Raw genomic sequence first — 9,343 nt, 5'->3', positions numbered from 1 at the left:
CTGTCACTTGTTGCACCGTCTGCCTCATTATCTTTGTCGCCTTCTTTTGTTTCTCATCGTCCCTTCTCACAAACACCTTTTGCGCCTCTCGTAGTAATTCACTTAAAGATTTACTATTCCAATCATCCATTTTCTCTAACTTCTTTCGTATGTCTGGCCAGGCTTTTGATACAAACTCTACCCGTATGAGTTGCTGTCCCACTTCCGTCTCAGGGTCCACCCCAGCGAACTGCTGCAAGTTCTTCCTAATCCTGTCTAGGAAGTCTGTAGGGGTATCTTCCGGGTTTTGATGATTCCCAAAGGCCTTGGTAAAATTGTGCCCCTTCGGGGCTGCCTGCCTTATTCCTTTTATCTAATATTCCCGCATGTCCCTCATGTTGCGTCTTCCTTCTTCCGTTTGCTTATCCCACTCGGGGTCGGTGAGGGGAAATTTCTGCACCCCTCCTGCTCCTCCCTCTCTCTCCCAGACCAACAGTGCAGCTTGTCGTATCATCTGTCGCTCCTGGCTAGAGAACAATGTTCCCATGATGGAATACACCTCATCCCACGTGTAAGTATTTGGCCCCAGGAACTGATCTAATTGTTCAGCCAGGCCCATGGGGTCCTCCAGTAGGCCCTTCATCTCCCTCTTGAAATTCCGTACTTCAGTACTCGTTAAGGGGACGTTCACATATCCCGTCCCTCCTTCCGCGCCTCCCATGGGCACTTCCCGGAGTGGATTCATTCTTGCAATCGGGACAGAGTTTCATCTGTGACTCTTTTCAGCTTGAGATCTAGTCTGTAATCCTGAGGCACCTGGTGGTTCCTCCCCGCTTTCTTCCCCTTCCCCTGAATCGTCGCCACCCGAAGGACTATTTTGCGGGGCAGACGGGGTCACGTAGGGCAGCGGTAAGTGATCTAAAGGTTCCCATTCTTTTTGCCCTTTCGAGTCTTCATTGGCTACCTTCATTTCGCAAGATATTGTGACTGGTAGCCAACAAAGGGCGTAATCACTTTCCTCCCAAGTAACATTAGGTTTCCAATTGACATATAAAATTAGAGCTTGCCGGACCCAGTCTTCATCAGTGCCGAATTTAGGCCACCACACTGAGTCTCCCTGAATAGGTTTTTGGGACCACGTTTGACAGTATCTCACCATCTTCTTTCTAGATTTTCCCTTTTCTCCTACCCTGATCCCAATTATTTAACATTATACCTAACGGACTATCGGCAGGTACCCCGGGGTATTTTTCATTGTCTACGCTCAAGCCTACCTTTCCCTTATTCGCCTTGGATCCCTTATTTCCCATTGCCGAGGACTTTGTAAAATCGGAGATTCCTGTATTATCCCGTGATAATCGATCACTATTTAGCCAATTCCTGGACCTTCAGTCCCGTGATCGCCCAGATCCCTTTGCAGGCACCCCCAGTCTTTGGATTCCTGTGTCCTACGTCTCTGTGAAACAGATCACAGGCACCCCGTAGGTCCACGTTCCTCCGCAAACACGGTCTCTGCAAAATCTCGCACAGACAAGCCCCGGTCTCTAGATTCCTGAGTCCCACGTCTCTGTAGAAAAATCTACAGGCACTCCGCAGGTCCCCAGTCCTCCGGAAAGACGGTCCCCGCAAGTCTGTTCTTACCTGCGTTCGGTGCACCGAAATTACTCGATCGTTAACCGTCCCCACTGCCTCGGCCACACCCCTCCTTTGTTCTCCTGAGCCTTCCGGATATCACTCGCTCAAGCCGCGCGGGGCGACAAGCAAGGAATCAGGGACTGCCGAACTCGGCAGGGTGCACCTTCTCCGATGTCCTTCCTCAGCCCCCCCTCGCGGCCGGAGTGTTGATCGGACGAGCCCCCAAGTTTGTTAGAAACGAAAATTGCTTCTCAATATTCGCTCTCGACAAATTCAGGAAAACAAAGTTTTATTAGCAAGTCTGCAGAGTTGGGCACCCTTCTGAGAAAAAGGCGCCCCGAGGCTAACAATGTTTCTGATTAAATACAGGACAAGTCCCTCCCCTCTATAGCTCTAAAGAGTCACGAGGTTCTCATTCTAAACAGTCAGTATTTTTCCATCCCTTATCACAAAGTCTGCAGCAGACGTTTCCCGAGTTGTTTTTCTACCCTGTAGTCTTATCAGTCAAGGACTTGTTTTTCTACTCTGTCTATGTGAGTGGTCTTATCAATCCGTAGCAGCAGATGTCTCGTCCTTTATTATAGAGAAGCATGTTTTACCCTACCCCTATGGCTCTATTCCCCTTAGACTTTGGGGTCATGCACATCTCAATTGTTTGTACTGAAATCGTCTCTCACACATTGGATGAGGAAGGAAACTGCAGGGATGGGTACAATTGAACTGTGGAGCTCATTCAAGGAACAGTTACTATGTGTCCTTGATAAGTATCACCTGTCAGGCAGGGAGGAAGTAGTTGAGTGAGGGAGCCATGATTTATGAAAGAAATTGAATCTCTTGTCAAGAGGAAGAATGAGGCTTATGTAAAGGTGAGCCGTGAAGACTCAGCTCGGTTGCTTGAGAGTTACAGGTTAGCCAGGAAAGACTTAAAGAGAGAGCTAAGAAGAGCCAGGAGGGGACATAAGAACTCTTTGGCAGAGAGGATCAAGGAAAACCCTAAAGCATTCTACAGATATGTCAAAGATAAAACAATGACTAGAGTAAGATTAGGGCCTGTCAAAGACAGTGGTGGGAAGTTGTGTGTGAAGTCTGAGGAGATAGGAGAGGCGCTAAATAAATATTTTTCATCAGTATTCACACTGGAAAAAGACAATTTGTTGAGGAGAATACTGAGATACAAGCTATTAGACAAGATGGGATTGTGGTTCACAAAGAAGAGATGTCAGCAATTCTGGAAAATGTGAAAATAGAAAAGTCCCCTGGGCTGGATGGGCTTTATCCTAGGATTCTCTGGAAAGCTAGGGAGGAGATTACAGAGCCTTTGGCTTTGATCTTTATGTCATCATTGTCTACAGGAATAGTGCCAAAAGATTGGAGGATAGCAAATATTGGTTCCCTTGTTCAAGAAGGGAGTAGAGACAACCCTGGTAATTATAGACCACTGAGCCTTCTTCAGTTGTGGTAAAGTGTTGGAAGAGGGTGTAAGAGATAGGATTTATAATCATCTAGAAAGGAATAAGTTGATTAGGGATTCTCAACATGGTTTTGTAAAGGGTAGGCCATGCCTCACAAACCTTATTGAGTCCTTTGAAAAGGTAGCCAAACAGGTGGATGGGGGTAAAGCAGTTGATGTGGTGTATATGGATTTCAGTAAAGCATTTGATAAGGTTCCCCATGGTAGGCGATTGCAGAAAATACGGAGCATGGGATTGAGGGTGATTTCACAGTTTGGATCAGAAACTGGCTAGTTGTAAGAAGACAGAGGGTGATGGTTGATGGGAAATGTTCATCCTGAAGTTCAGTTACTAGTGGTGTGCTGCAGGGATCTGTTTTGCGGCCACTGTCGTTTGTCATTTTTATAAATGACCTAGTGAAACCGTAGAAGGATGGGTTAGTAAATTTGTGAATAAAGTCTTTGGAGTTGTGGACAGTGCTGAAGGATGCTGCAAGTTACAGAGGGACATCGACAAGCTGCAGAGCTAGGCTGAGAGGTGCAAATGGAGTTTAATGCATAAAGGTGTGAGGTGATTCACTTTGGAAGGAGTAACAGGAATACTGGACTAATGGTAAGATTCTTGGTAGTGTGGATGAGCAGAGAGATTTTGGTGTTCATGTGCATAGACCCCTGCAAGTTGCCACCCATGTTGATAGGATTATTAAGAAGGTGTACGGTGTGTTGGGTTTTTATAAGTAGGGGGATTGAGTTTCAGAGCTATGAGGTCATGTTTCAGCTGTACAAAACTCTGGTGCAGTGGCACTTGGAGTATTGTGTACAGTTCTGCTTGCCGCATTATAGGAAAGATGTGGAAGCATTGGGAAGAGTGCAGAGGAGTTTGACCAGGATGTTGCCTGGTATGGAGGGAAAGTATTATGAGGAAAAGCTAAGGGACTTGAAGCTATTTTCGTTGCAGAGAAGATGTTTGAGAAGTGACCTAATAGAGACATGTAAGATGATTAGAGGGACTTGAGGCAGTTTTTGTTAGAAGGAAGAAGGTTGAGAGGTGACTTAATTGAGACATATAAGGTAATCAGAAGGTTATATAAGGTGGACAGTGGGAGCCTTTTTCCTTGAATGGTGATGGCTAGCACTAGGGGGCTTAGCTTTAAATTGAGGCGTAATAGATATTGGACAGATGTCAGAGGAAGTTCTTTAACTCAGAGAGTAGTAAGTGCGTGGAATGCCCTGCCTGCAACGGTAGTAGACTTGCCAACTTCAATGGCATTTAAATAGTCATTGGATAGACATATGGATGATAATGGAATAGTGTAGGTTAGATAGGCTTCAGATTAGTTTCACAGGTCGGCGCAACATCGAGGGCCGAAGGGCTTGTCCTGCACTGTAATATTCTATGTTCTGCTCATAAAAGCATCAAGAATGAGAGCATACAGATTTGAAAGAGAAATAATATCTTCCAATGCGAAAAAGAAGTGCAGAGGAATGAACCCACCATTCATTGTTAACAGGAAAGCTGAAGATAATGTCAACTTAAAGAAAAGGTAAATCATTATGCAAAGAATTTTGCGTACCAAACAATTGGCAAATTGTTAAAAAAGTAGAAAATGACTAATGAGTTAATATGGAGGCAAACATTAGAGTACAAAAGAAACTTAACCAGGAATATGAAAACATTTGGTTAAGAGAGTGTGTAAGATTTACAAATAGAGCATAATGTCGGAAAAATTACAACTGATAATTTTGCTGGGAAAAATGGAAAAGAAGCATATTCTCTAAATGGTGAAATTGCAAAACCAAGATGCAGAAGCATCGACTTGTTCTAGTCTATGAATTAAACATGGAAATTGAAAAGCTAATAGGATGTTATTATTAGGCACTTGTGAAACTCCATGTGGAGCACTGTTTCCAGTGTTGGTCCTCTCAACTGGATTAGCAACATGTCAGCAGTGGGAAAAATTCAAAAACTGAAAGTAAGCAAAGATCTGAAAGATCTGAATAAAGCTTTGAAGTGACCTCACTACTGTATGCTAACCATTGAAAAAAATACCACAACAAGTTGTCAATACAACTGTCTTTATGGGTCTTGATGTGAGGAAGTGGGCTGGCAGGACTGGCAGGTGAAGCTGGATCAAAACAGCAATTTTCCAGCTAATTTTCTGGATGCTTTTCAGAGTAGAACATTGTGTATGTATGCCATTTGACAATTCCACTGCTCTGGAAGGTGTCAATGCAGCACAAAACAGTCAATGATCTTCCTGGAGCAGAAGCTATAGATGATGATCTGCTAGTCTATGGAAAGTGTGGCACAGTGAGAGAAACGTTCTCTAAATCACAGTCAGCACCTCATGAGGTCAGATGAACCTGAAGTGAACAAGAAAAGATGCAATTGAATGTGTCTGGAGTCAAGAACGTTAGCTGTCATGCCTGCTAAAGGACTTCATCCAGATCCTGGCAAGGCGACAACTGTAACAAAGATGTTTCAAACAGCAAATTTGAAGCCAGTGCACCTGTTTGTCAGCTTTCTGAACAATCCAGCAAAGTTCTTGCCAGATTTGCCATCAAAATGTTAACCTCTTTGCAAGCTCTCTACTAAGGCTGTACAGTGCTATTGGGGCACAAAACAAAGAGCAGTTTTCACTTGGCAGCTCGTGGTGACAATGCGAATGATAAGGTAATACAACCACAATGATAAAGTCATCTTGTTGTATGATGCCAATGAAACAGGCTGTACAGCAACTCTTATGCAGGAAGGACAAGCAGTTGGATTTGCATCAAGGCCAGTCACTCAAACTGGATGACACTGAGCTCAAATTGAGAAAGATTGCCTTGATAGTCTCTTTGTTTTATGAACAGATTAATGCTGACATAATGAGTAGGAATAAGTAGGAGTCCAAACATAGGTAACTTCAAAACATCTGCTCAAACCACTTCTATCTGCTGAAAGAATGCTACTTCATTTGGAGGGAGATCAACTGGATGACATGCAGAAGCAAGGGAAACAGATGTATATTGCCAACATGTTGGCAGGTGCAGCACTCTCTGTAAAGAAAGGTGGGAATGCTGTGAAATCATCCAGAATGAATGACAAGTAACAACTTGACATGCTCTAGAAATCGTACTCTCAAAGCAGACATTGAATCTGACAGACAAGCATCAAATACACGATGCAACAAGATACAACTTTCTAAATGCTGGGAGTAGTAATGATGAAAGAATGACTTGAAAAGCATTCAGAATACATTCGTTTCTATGAGAGAATATTCGGCCCATGGAGTTGAAATGATAGTTGAACTTGGTATCTTGTAGGAAATGAATTGAGTCATTGAGCTAAAGGACATTTTAGAAGAAATGATGTAGCACATCCATGAAAAACTCAAGGAGTCTAGATTAGAGTGGTGCTGGAAAAGCACAGCAGGTCAGGAAACACACTCGCAGCAATGCTCCGGCACCTACCCTCTCTACAGTCCCCGTGGCCCGACATTTCAACTCCCCCTCCCACTCTGCCAAGGGCATGCCAGTCCTGGGTCTCCTCCACTGCGCTCCCTCACCACCTCACGCCTGGAGGAAGAACGCCTCATCTTCCACCTTGGAACACTTCAACCCCAGGTCATCAATGTGGACTTCACCAGTATCCTCATTTCCCCACCCCCCCACCTTATCCCAGTTCCAACCTTCCAGCTTAGCACTGTCCTCATGACCTGTCCTACCTGCCAATCTCCTTTTCCACCTATCCTCTCCACCCTCCCCTCTGACCTATCAGCTTCATCCCAACCCCCATTCACCTATTGTACTCTTTGCTACCTTCTCCCCAGCTCCCACCTCACCCCCCATCCCCAGTTTATCTCTCCACCCTGAAGGCTCCCTGCCTCCATTCCTAATGAAGGGCTTTTACCCAAAACATTGATTTTCCTGCTCCTCGGATGCTGCCTGACCTACTGTGCTTTTTCAGCACTGTTCTAATCTAGACTCTGGTTTCCAGCGTCTGCAGTCCTCACTTTGCCCTGAAAAGCTCAAGAAGCTGAGTCTGGACTGAGAAGGGCAAAAGAATTGATGAACTGGCCAAACATGAACAACAACATTAAAAAAGTCAACCAGTGAAGTGCAGTGTTAATCATGAATACTACTCCAAACATGTTAAAACCTTAGAATACAAAATATCCTTGATAGCTTGGAGTAGATCTTTTCATGCTTATAGGATTCAATTATTTTGTTGACTACGTGTCTGATAACTTGGAGTTGGACCAGATGGCATCAATGACTCTCAGTGAGATTTTAAGATATCTGAAAGCACAGGTAATTTTATTTCATTTATTTTATTTATTTTTAAAATATTTTGTTACTGTTCTGTACCTCTTACTTCTTTCTCTCGCTCCCCACTCTCTCATCGCCTTTTTCCTCTCCTCTTCCCCCTTTGCTACTCTTCTCCCCTGTTTTCCATTTTGCCTCTGCTTCACCCATCCCCTCATCCCCCACATATTTTGTCACATAGCTTCAGCCTTGGTCATTCACAGCTCCTAATCTCCCTATAATCTCTCTATGCACTGTCATTATTACCTCTTTATTGCTACCTTTGCTGCTGGAGCCATGACTCACCTTCTCTCAGCCTAGAATAAATACCTCCCTATTTCTCCCTTTTTTAGCTTTGACAAAGGGTCAGTTAGACTCGAAACGTCAGCTCTTTTCTCTCCTTACAGATGCTGCCAGACTTGCTGAGATTTTCCAGCATTTTCTCTTTTAGTATCTGAAAGCACACTTTGGTTAGTATCACATTCCAGACATTGTGATGTGTGACCATGGCCTACAATTCACATGAAGAATTCAGACACTCCAGAAAGGATTTTTAAATTCACTCTTGGAACGTGGGTGTCACATCTCGGACTGAGAAATTCAACACCATACCTGAATTTCACACTATTCCCCGTTAAATGGAAAAGCTGAGGTGACTGTGAAAATCATCAAAGAAATCAAAAAGAAGCCGTTCAAATCCCGTAAGGATTTGCATCAAGCAGTCCTTAATGGAAGATATATATCTAATGAAAGTGTGGAAAGTAGTCCAAAGACTAAAACAGGCCACACCAAAACTGCTCATTCAAGAGTGATCAAACCACTGAAACCCTAAGTTGTGACAGGCATGACTGATAAAATAAAGATGAAATAAGAGAAAGCCAAATTTCTCTTTGAAAGAAATGGCAAGTCATTCACAGCTGAGCATTGCAGTGTCAATCAGAATGCAAATATTTAATGTTCTCAACAAAAGTCAGTTCATGAAGCACCTGAGACCTGTTCAGAGCTATTTTCAACTTGATTGCACAAGGTGAAAATGAACAATCAGATATGTCATCACAAATGTACACATATCGATCCAAATAAAGAAAACATTCCTTCACTGCAGTTAGATGATCAGAAAGAGTGATTGTACCACCTACACACAGTACAGAGCAACCATTAATTCCAGATGTCCAGCATTCCCCTGCAATAGAAATGGATCTTCAATAACAGGATTTTTTTATTCACTCATGGGATATGGGTGTCTCTGGCTGGGCCACCATTTATTGTGCTTCCCTGATTGCCCTTGAGAAGGTGAGTTGCTTTCTTACCAAAGCTAAAGTAATACCACTTCCTGGAGCAGATACTGGAGGAGCAGCCAACTGCAACACACATGTACACATGTACCTTTAGGGAGGTTAGCACTGCTGCCTCACAGCGCCAGAGACCCAGGTTCAATTCCCACCTCAGACGACTCTCTGTGTGGAGTTTGCACATTCTCCCCGTGTCTGCGTGGGTTTCCTCCGGGTGCTCCGGTTTCCTCCCACAGTCCAAAAATGTGTAGGTTAGGTGAATTGGCCATGCTAAATGCAGTCAGATCCTGCTCCTCACAGAACGAGTTAGGGAACTGGAACTGGAGTTGGATGAACTGAGGATTATTCAAGAGGCTGAGAGGGTGATAGATAGAAGCTACAGGGACATAGCTACGCCAGAGAACAGAGGTAGCTGGGTGGGAAGGGGAGGTGGGAGGTGGGAAGGGGAGGAATCAGGCAGTGCAGGGATCCTCTGTGGTCGTTCCCCTCAACAATAAGTATACCGCTTTGGATACTGTTGGGGGGACGGCCTAGCAGGGGTAAGCTGCAGTGACCGGGTCTGTGGCGCGAGGTCTGGCTCTGAGACTCAGAAGGGAAAGGGGGAGAGGAGGAGAGAGCTAGTTATAGGAGACTCTCCAGTTAGAGGGACGGACAGGCGGTTCTGTGGACATGGGCGAGACTCTCGGATGGTTTGTTG

The sequence above is a fragment of the Chiloscyllium plagiosum genome, chromosome 10 (assembly GCF_004010195.1).
Source record: "Chiloscyllium plagiosum isolate BGI_BamShark_2017 chromosome 10, ASM401019v2, whole genome shotgun sequence".
Taxonomy (NCBI): Eukaryota; Metazoa; Chordata; class Chondrichthyes; order Orectolobiformes; family Hemiscylliidae; genus Chiloscyllium; species Chiloscyllium plagiosum.
Note: the sequence above shows the minus strand (reverse complement) of the source record.